Source organism: Mus caroli, chromosome 17, assembly GCF_900094665.2.
Source record: "Mus caroli chromosome 17, CAROLI_EIJ_v1.1, whole genome shotgun sequence".
Taxonomy (NCBI): Eukaryota; Metazoa; Chordata; class Mammalia; order Rodentia; family Muridae; genus Mus; species Mus caroli.
This window is the reverse complement of record NC_034586.1, coordinates 65,549,010-65,559,280: the sequence shown is the minus strand read 5'-3', so window position 1 is coordinate 65,559,280 and position 10,271 is coordinate 65,549,010.

The window sequence follows — 10,271 nt, the reverse complement described above, 5'->3', positions numbered from 1 at the left end:
GGAATGGGTGGGTAGGGAAGTGGGGGGCGCTATGGGGGACTTTGGGGATAGCATTGGAAATGTAATCGAGGAAAATATGTAATAAAAAATATTAAAAATTTTTTAAAAAGACAGTCTTTTGACACATAGCCAAGGCTTAAGAAATTCAAAATAGTGTATGAGAAAAACAGAGAGGCTCGGAGATTCCTCCAAGTGAAACTTCTCTGTGCCCATGATGCCTCCTTCATATGAGCATCAGCATCAGCATCTGCATCTGCATCTGCATCTGCATCTGCATCTGCATCAGCAACGGTATCACCACTGGTCCAATCTGCCTGAAACTTCATCATTTTAACCACCTGTCTGTAAACTGTTTGACTATGTGCCTACTACGAAGACCAAAAGATCCCTGCTAAGTATTTTCATGCTTATCTTCTTCCCAAAAGTTTAGTATGAATATACACTGTCTTACTGATCACATATCAATAGCTTACTCTTCTATTAATTAAACTTGCCCTCTGATCATTTTAAACATGTATATAATGCACTCTGGTGGCTCTCAAACCTACCATCTTTCATCTCCCTCCCACAATTGTCAGTCAACACAACACCCCCTTCTAAGAAGTCTCTTTCCCACATTCACATCTTTAGTCTGTTTTTGTGATCCAGTGAGGTGAACCGTCTGTGTAGCTGTGGAGTTAGAACAAGCCACTGGAGTGTGGTAGGCACCTCAGTGGGCAGACAACTGGAGACAATGATTCCCCTTCTCACAGAACCGATCTGTAGCCGTCAGTTCTGCAGGGAAGCTTGTAAAGGTGACTGTCCCTATCCGCTGTGAGCTCTGTCTATCCGGGCAGCTGCATCTTCTTCTTCACTATATTGTATAACATCTGTTGCAAGATGTTTCACAAGTTATTCCAAACCAGGAGAGAAATGAACCAAGTTCTCCCAAAAAGGAGACACAGAGGATGGACACATAATTTGATTGTAAATCCAGAAGCCCAGTTTATGATTCAGAGTCCAAGGAGTTTCCCTATAATTATTTTTTAAAGATAATCAGAGCTTATTCACAAAGATTCTCAAAAAAGACTAGAAGAGTGTCTGGGTTTCAACATCTGACCAAAGTAATTTATAGAATTGTTTTCCTGCTCATATGTCAAGTCTTCGTTCTAACTCATGGAAGGAAAAGATGGAAAAGCTTGCAAAGAAAAAGCCGTCTATGAAGATGCGTTGAACGCCAGCAGGCCCAGCTAGTGCAAGTTCCAAGAAAACAGAGAGCCTGTACGTTCATCAAAGCCACACAATTAAGTGGGAGCTATCACACTAAATGAAGTAAGGGACTCAGAAGAGGATAGTCTCGTTTTCTCAAAAAGAAAGGCCATAAACCTGCACTAAAAGAGGAAAGCCAACACACATCTCTAAAGTGGTGCTGTTGTGAGTGAGGCACTGCTAAGTGAGGAATTTATAAACAAGAAGAAAAAAACTGATGGTTCTTCTATGTGATGCACCAATGAGTTTCCGGAACAGATCATTAATATGCATTGAGCTCCTTAACGATGTTCGTTCTTCTTGACCTGATATTTCTGTTTCTAAAGTCTTCTCCTTGAGAAAGACAAAGACTAAAGCTTGACCACAAAGACACTGATCTTCCCAAATGCTGGGAAATTAGTGCAGCTATCCTATCAAAAGAGGCAAGCAGGCTGGCTGGGATTAAATTTGTCTACTCACCAATGTCAAACTCACCCTAACACACCCCACCCCACCCCCTGTGTTTGTGTGTGTGTGTGTGTGTGTGTGTGTGTGTCTGACTGTCTGTCTGTGTCTGACCCTGTGTGTGTGTCTGTCTGCCTGTGTCTGTCTGTCTGACCCTGTGTGTATGTAGCTGTATGTGTGTGGATGTGTGTATATCTGCCTGTCTCTGTGTGTCTGTGTGTCTATGTATGTCTCTCTGTGTCTCCCCATTATCTGCTTGCTGTTTCAGTGTTGTTTTTCAGTTCCAGGGGACTTGTACATGCTAGACCAACTGTCTACCACTGAGCTACATCCCTAACCTAAGCTATTCTGATTCAAATTAGAAAGCTGATACATTCCCTTTAATTAACCAACAACCCAAGAAATTAGTTGCTTGTAGTAATCAATGAAATTTAATCGTTTATTGGTCTTTTGATTGTCTTCCTGGAGTAGGCTTTTCTCTCCAAACATAGAAACGGTTTTTATGTAATGACCTTTCCACAAACATCTGTCGCATATTATAATGGGAATGAAGAACTCCTATCTTTAGTAACAGTCCATCTGTCCTGTTATGAAATGGACCTTGATTTACTTGTGTGTATAAATGGTGCTGATGGAGGCAAATCCTCTCCTCCCAAATGAAGTGATAACACATAAAATTAGGCACAGTGCAGAAAACTTGGGATTACATGGGTATGCTACTGGTTTAGGTATTTCTATCTCATGGCTTAGTGTGATGTCAATGCACTCATCCTACTAATGAAAGAGTTTACCATGGATAGGATATTAAGCCATGTTACACTGGCAGCAGTGGGCAGCTTGAGTTCACCAAGTCTCTTCACCGGATCCTTTACTCTTAAGCTTGACCTGGTTTCACATTGCTTCCTTTGTACTGGTCTGAAGAACAATAGCCTATATCATATCTGTGTGTGTGTGTGTGTGTGTGTATATGTAAGTATGTCTATATGTATACGTGTGTACATGTATGTATTTATGTTTATATGTGTATATATGTATACAAATATATATATGTGTATATATATATATACACACACACACACATTCACACACACATACACACACACATGATATAACTGGCCCTCAGCACCCTGATCTGAGTAAGTGCACTCTATGGTATTCAGAGTGAGGTCACCTAATGAATGGCATCGCCAGTGCCAGGCAACCATGACTACAGAAGCACACTAGCACACAACACTTCATAGTGCAGTGACTTTGTCCAGGTCAGGCCTTGGTGCTGCCGTGCACACTTGGCCACATATATGGAGCAGGTAAGCCTGGCTTTCGAGAGTTCACACCGTGCATAGCTCATTAGAAAGGTAAAGGGTGTTTTGTGTGCTTGTGGACCAACTTAAAACCAAGTCAACACTCCTCGAAACCAATGTTTAGTAGTCCAAGACAGTTACTTAGACAGCTGATTGGCATTTGGCACTTTGGAGTTTGGGCTTGTTTTTACTTCAGACTAACAGATGAAAGGAAGAGAAAAAGAAAAAAAGAAAAAGAAAAGAAAAAGAAAAAGAAAAGGAAAAAGAAAACTAATACTTTTCCCCAAGTAGGCAAGAAAAGGCAGAGTTTTAACCCAAAGTGTATGTCTACCAACGCATGTACTAAAGAGAAAATGCACAACTCAGAAAAGAATTAAAAAGTCATCATTGAGAATTATGAATTTCAGTAAAGCCTCCTGTTCCAAGAATCACCCGGAATTTTTCTTAGCATCTAGGGTGCCATCTAGTGTCAATCTGGAGACGTGACTCGGCTCTCAGGTGTTAACCTAAGTCGGTTTTTCTCTTATTTCTAGTCCTTCTGGATTCAACTGCACACTCACAAGATTCTCCTGTCTCAGATTTAGGACTGAGAGTTCTAATCCCTGCTGCTCAAGTTACCATCTCTGGCAATGTCAGAATGTAAAAGAGAAAACCAAGATGTTATCAGAGTGTTCAGCTGTGGTGGGCTTCTTGGAAAAGCATCATGCTAGGAAAACAAGTCTCTCGTCAGGGTGGAAAAGGACCACCTGTAAGTAAATAGCCGCGATGGCTACAGAGATGATAGCCGCTTTCTGCTGAGCCGGCTCCCAAAAAATGATAATCCCTGTCCTGCCACCTTTTAATACTTTCAGAAAATATCTACCTACCCTCTCTTAGTGTTCACATCTGTGTGAGAACAATGATGGCGTGTGGCTGTGGTGTGCTCTGTAACACCAAGAGTGCTCCTCCCTGCTCGTCACTGCTCGGAGCTGGTGCTCCTACCATCAAGTAGATGACAATCTGAACGCTGGTTAATCAGCAGTCTTCCCCCCTCCACCCCATTCTTTGCCATCTTCTTTCCCAGGCTTGCTGCTCTGTTGGTTCCACGCTTCATCATTTCACACAGAATGCAACCCTCACAAAGTCACTCTCTCAGCTGTTCTGAATGGTCGGCCCTCAGTTTGTAAGTCAACCGGTATACACTGCACTATGCTGAGGAAAGAGTCAGGACTCGTGTGCACACAATGCCTACACAAAGCTCCTCAGTCCCTCAGTCCCCTCCAGGTGTCATTTGAGACTGGCCCCTCCTAATCCCTCTACTGCTATTGTGGGGATTTTCTCAGCTCTGGTGCATCTGTAGCGAAGGATCAAGATTTCACGGGTGCCTCAGATTTTACTGACTGCTATTTTCACTACTAAATCCTGTTTTCAATAGGTTAACTTTGACTGTGTTGGGTTATCTTTCACAGTTAATGATGCTATGGTGAAAGCAACTTGGGAGGAAGGGGTTTATTCTGTGTATACTTCTATCTAAGGGAGTCAGAACAGAAACCCAAACAGGAGGTGCAACAACATGATGAACTAACCAGTACCCCGGAGCTCTTGACTCTAGCTGCATATGTATCAAAAGATGGCCTAGTCGGCCATCACTGGAAAGAGAGGCCCATTGGACANGCAAACTTTATATGCCCCAGTACAGGGGAACGCCAGGGCCAAAAAGTGGGANTGGGTGGGTAGNGGAGTGGGGGGGGAGGGTATGGGGGACGTTTGGGATAGCATTGGAAATGTAATTGAGGAAAATAGGTAATAAAAAAAAAAAAAAAGAAAGAAACCCAAACAGGGCAGGAACCTTAAGTCAGAAACTGATTCAGAGGTCATGAAGGGGTGCTGCTTACCGGCTTGCTCCCCATGGTTTGCTCATACTACTTTTAAAAAATTATTTATTTATGTCATGTATGTGAGTACACTGTCACTGTCTTCAGACACACCAGAAGAGGGCATCAGATCCCATTACAGATGGTTGTATGCTACCATGTGGTTGCTAGGAATTGAACTCAGGACCTCTGGAAGAGCAGAGGTCTTAACTGCTCTTAACTGCTGAGCCGTGTCTTTAGCCCTCATCCTACCTTCTTAGAGAACCCAGGAACACCTGCTCTGAGGTGATGCCACCCACATTAGGCTGGGCCCTCTCACAATGATCACTAATTAAAAAAATACTCTACAGGCTTGCCTACAGCCCCATCTTATTGAGGTGTTTTCTCAACTGAGGCTCCCTCCCTCTGATGACTCTAGCTTGTATCAAGTTGACATAAAACTAGCCAGGACCACTGACCACATACATGTCAACTTGACAAACAAAATCATCACCGTTGATCCACAATCTTCCCTTTCCGTTCATCTCCAGGATTACGAATTAATAATAGCGTCACAACATAAAAACATTTGACAATTCAAAATGTAAGTTTCACAACCTTACAAATTCACTTTAAAACACCTAAAAACACCAAGTCTTCTTCAAAATTCAAATTCTCTGTAAAACTAAAAAAAAAAAAAAAAAAAAAATCTCTTTTAAAAGTTTGAAGTCCCAACTGTGGGCTCCTGTAAAATCAAAATTAAATTTAATACTTTATTTCTAGAAGGAAGAACCAGGGTAGAGTCATGATCTAAACAAAGCAAAACTAGACTCTAACAGTGTCAATAACTCTAGGCCCAATGTCTGGGATCCACTAACGGTTTTCTGCCCTCCTCCAAGGACCTTGGATCACCTCTCTGGCTCAGCTCTCTGTAGCACATACAGCTTGTCTTTGAAATGCTACTGTTGCTGCTGTTCTTGGTGGCCATCCCAGGATTCTGGCATCTTGAAAACGCTGCCTTCTGCTGAAACTGGACTGCATTTTTCACCAATAGGCTGTCAGAGACTCTCTTCATGGTGGCAAGCCTCAACTTCTCTGCATGGCCCCTTCAATCCTGCACCTTCACCAATGGTCTTTCCTGGCCTCTACAGTGCCAACTTGCAGGTGTTGCCCGTGTCCTCTTCATGCCTTTAAAAGCAAATACCACCTGTGTGACTCTTACACTACCAAGTTCAGCTGCAGTACAAGGGAGGTCTTAATCCCCCCTTCTCTCATTGCTAGCTGCCACAGACAGCAGCCCCCCCACACACACAATCTGAACTGACCCCAGTCAGCTGCTCTCAGCACTAACCCCCGCTGAAGCCACTCCTCATTGTCTGCCTCGGTTTACCCTGTGGTGTCAAAGCTACTCTTTGACAGTGGAGCCACGGTTGCTCGCCATTGTTTTTGTAACGTGGTGAGCCTATTGGCTTCTGTCTTCTGATTGATGCATTTGCATGAATATCATATTTCATGTCTTCACTTTCACACACCTTTAACCAGAAACAGCCAGCCATTGCAGAAACTGCACTTGCTAAAAAGCGTGAGCACTTCTCTTAGATTGTCAGGTAATGGAGAGCAGGATGAAATCTTGGAGCACTGCCTTTATTTTGTATCCCGGCATTGTTGAAGGTGCAGAGATAAACCACTATCCTTAGCCCTTTCTCTTCAGTCGCTTTGAATTCTGGGACAATCAAAACATCCCAGGGCCTATATCCTCACCTCCAAATGGGGGCAGTTTTCTGAGTGTTGGGATGCACCTTAGTCACAAATTACCAGCTTAACAGCTTTACCAAAACACTGGCAGCACAGGTCACTCAGCTCAACGCTGGGTGGCACCACACACAGACCACAACACCTAACTGTGCACACCGACTGTGCTATGTTTAAACATAAAGCTCTTGGGTTTATCTGTTTCTTCCCCAGTGCAGCCACGTTAGATAAATATCTCTCTGCAGTTTTTTTTCCCTTCCTACTTTTTTTTTATTAGATATTTTCTTCATTTACATTTCAAATGCTATCCCCTTTTGTACTTGTCTGTTTTTAACAGGTGTGTTGAGAAGTGGGGAATAAGCCTAGCCTGTTAAAGCTGCCATTACTCTGGCTTTTGCGTTGAAAACTCTGACAACAAGTCTATCTTGAGTTCCTACACAGTTCTATTATTATTATTATTATTATTAATTGGTTATTTTATTTATTTACATTTCAAATGTTGTCCCCCTTCCTGGTCTCGCCTCCACAAACCTCTTAACCCATTCCCCTCCCTTTGGCCTCTAAGAGGGTGCTCCCCCATCCACCTACCCACTCCCAATTTACCCCTCTAGCATTCCCCTACACTGGGACATCATGACTCCACAGGACCAAGGGCCTCCCCTCCCACTGAAGCCAGATAAGAGCATCCAATGCTACATATGTAGCTGGAGTCATGGGTTCCTCTATGTGTACTTTTTGGTTGGTAGCTTAGACCCTGGGAGCTCTGAGGGGTCTAGTTAGTTGATATTGTTCTTCCTATGGGGTTGCAGTACCCTTCAGCTCCTTCAGTCCTTCCTCTAACCCTTCCATTGGGGTCCCCGGGCTCAGTCCGATGATTGGCTGTATCTGCGTCTGTTTTAGAGATGCGGAGCCTCTCAGGGGACAGCCATACCAGCCAGGCTCCTGTCAGCAAGTGCTTGTTGGCATCAGCAATAGTGTCAGGTTTTGGTGTCTGCAGATAGGATGTATCCCAAGGTAGGAGGTCTCTGGATGGCCTTTCCTTCAGTCTCTGCTCCATTTCTTGTCCCTGAACACAGTTCTTTTCCTTTTCACCCGACTATATACAGTACCTTGAACTTTTCTAAGCTTGTAGGTTTCCTTGATCAAATCCCTTAGTAATATGAATGACACACTTTTAGCCCTAGAGGGAGTTTGACACATTTCCTCCTACTCTACAGTCCTGTTGTTGTTGTTGTTGTTGTTGTTGTTGTTTAATGAATCAAGAGCAAAAGGCAATATTTAAATATAAATCTAGATCTTTAACCAAGAGATATATCTTCTAAAAAGGCAGGTGTAGCTTTGTGGGAAGAAATATAAATAGAACTGGACCCTTCTTTCTTCCTTTGAGTGGGAACAACCTTTTGGTGGCTCCCAGTCTTCTGAGACTGGTAGAAGGCCTTGCCTAGTATTACACACCCTGGGAAGGCAAGTAAGAGAGAAGGAGACATCTGTAAAGAACACAAATCAAAGACAGAAAGGCCTTCTCCTATTATAGAAAAAAAGGTTTGTCCTGCTTCAGAGAGAGACCACCGAGTGGGATTGGCATCGCTATCTAGCTAGTATTAAAAGAGATTGTCTATACAGCTTCCTGTTCATTTAGTCCTTGGGACTCCTCTGGGCCTATTTGAGTAATGACAACATCCTGATGCCAGTACCGTACTGGACTGACTGACAGAAAATGGAATTGGTATAATAATCCTCTTTCTCTGAAATAATGAGAACAAAGAGGGTAAACAAATGTCCATTTGCTTACGGTCACAAATCCAATCAGCTGTGAATGAATGTCAACACAGTCAGTTATAATAGTTTAATGATCACAGTAATCCAACATGAACTCTAATTTTCAACCTTTAATTCATAAAATAAAAAGTTTGAGCCAAATCATGATCTCAAGCTACTTCAGAAAGAAAAATCACTTTGCAGAAATAATAGAGGGTGTTTGTTATGTGTCTGTTATGTGCACTTTCTGTTGTTTTATGTTGGTTTTGTTTTATTTTCTAAAACAATAGCAGGATATGAACTCTATTGAGCAACTCAGAATGATAATTCTTGGGCCAGGGGGCTATCTATGCTCAGTGGTTGAGTCCTTACCTAGCTTGGCCAGAGCCTCTGGGATGTGAGGTAGAGAAGAAAGAATTCCCCTTGGAAGTCTTGCCGGTAGGTTACAAGGAGGTTATGAAATCTGTGTCTAAAGAGAATTATTTGTAATTTTCCTGATGCCATACATTACCCATCTCTAGGCAGAGACCAAACCACCGCCTTTATATAAGTTATCAATATCTTTACCAACTGTTACAAAGCAGGCTCACTTTTCACTTAGGACCAACATTTTTTAAAATTGCTAATTTCACCCTAAGCCTATGAGTTTGGATTTAGGAATTAAATTGTGTGTAGGCACCATTACACACATAAACCACTCTTTCCCTACATTCATGTGAGCCTCACGTTTCATATTCCTTGCTGTTTATGGCTCTGTCTTCCACTGCTTGGGGATGATGATGAGAAAGAAAGCTTAGTGGGGGTAGGAGGAAGACGGCCGAAGAAGAAATGCAAAAGGGCTTGAGGAGACCAAACGACAGAAACATATGGTAGGGCAATTGTGTAATAATTCTGAGGGTCTGTTACTCACTTCACGTGGAACTTTAATTGACTTTGGTCCCATAAATCATCCCCATGCAGAAAACATCGGCAGCCTGAGGGTGCCTCCAATTTTACGATTCTGAAACCAACGTGAAGATTATCTCTATACTTGAATTTTACTTCAAAATATAGAGACCAGACATTTAAAATAGATATATGGTCTAAGCAGAACACTGAAGTCACTGACACCAGCTTTGCTTACTCATGGGAACAAAGGTCTCATGATCTTGAGAATGAAATATCTCAGAACTCTCATTGCAGAGACTTTAAAATGAGTAGAGAAGTTATTCTTAAGTGGTTTAAACAAAGCAGAATGGTGTGAATACCGTGAGTGGTCTGGAAGTCTACTGACCCAGTGGTCCGCAACTGATCTCTTACAAAGGGAAAGGTTACCGGTGTGTTAACTAACTCACTCCAGAGACGGAAGGGAGGGGAAGTAAGAAGGGATTTGGGCACTTGGATGAATTTAAAATAACTAAAGCAAAGTCAGTTTTTCCCCCTAAAGGATTTCTGCTGAGTTGTGTGTGGCACTACACAGCAAAAGGGAGAGTGAAAATTTCTGTAACCTTATGCTTATACAAGCAAAGCCTCTTTGGGGAAAGATATGACTCAAGCACGAAGCGATTTAAACTGACATGGTACTCGTAATGTTGAGTGTTCAGCCAGGCAGATGCCATCAAAAAATCAGAGGTGTCCTGTACAATCATCTTTTTTCTGGTTAGGATCCCCTTCGTGGGTAGGCACTGAGTTAGATGTAAGGCACCAGAGGAAACCACAGAAACCACAGATATGCCTTTGGAGCTGTCTCCCCCTGGTGGTTAAAATGCTCCTATCAATCAACATCCTTAAAGCTATAGCTTGGCTCTTCCACCAAATGAGAAATAAAGGTCCCAGGGCACTTTCCAAAATGACTGCACATGTCCACCAGCAAACAAACATCCTGAGAAGCAAAAAAAGAAGAAGAAGAAGAAGAAGGAGGAGGAGGAGGAGGAGGAGGAGGAGGAGGAGGGAGGAG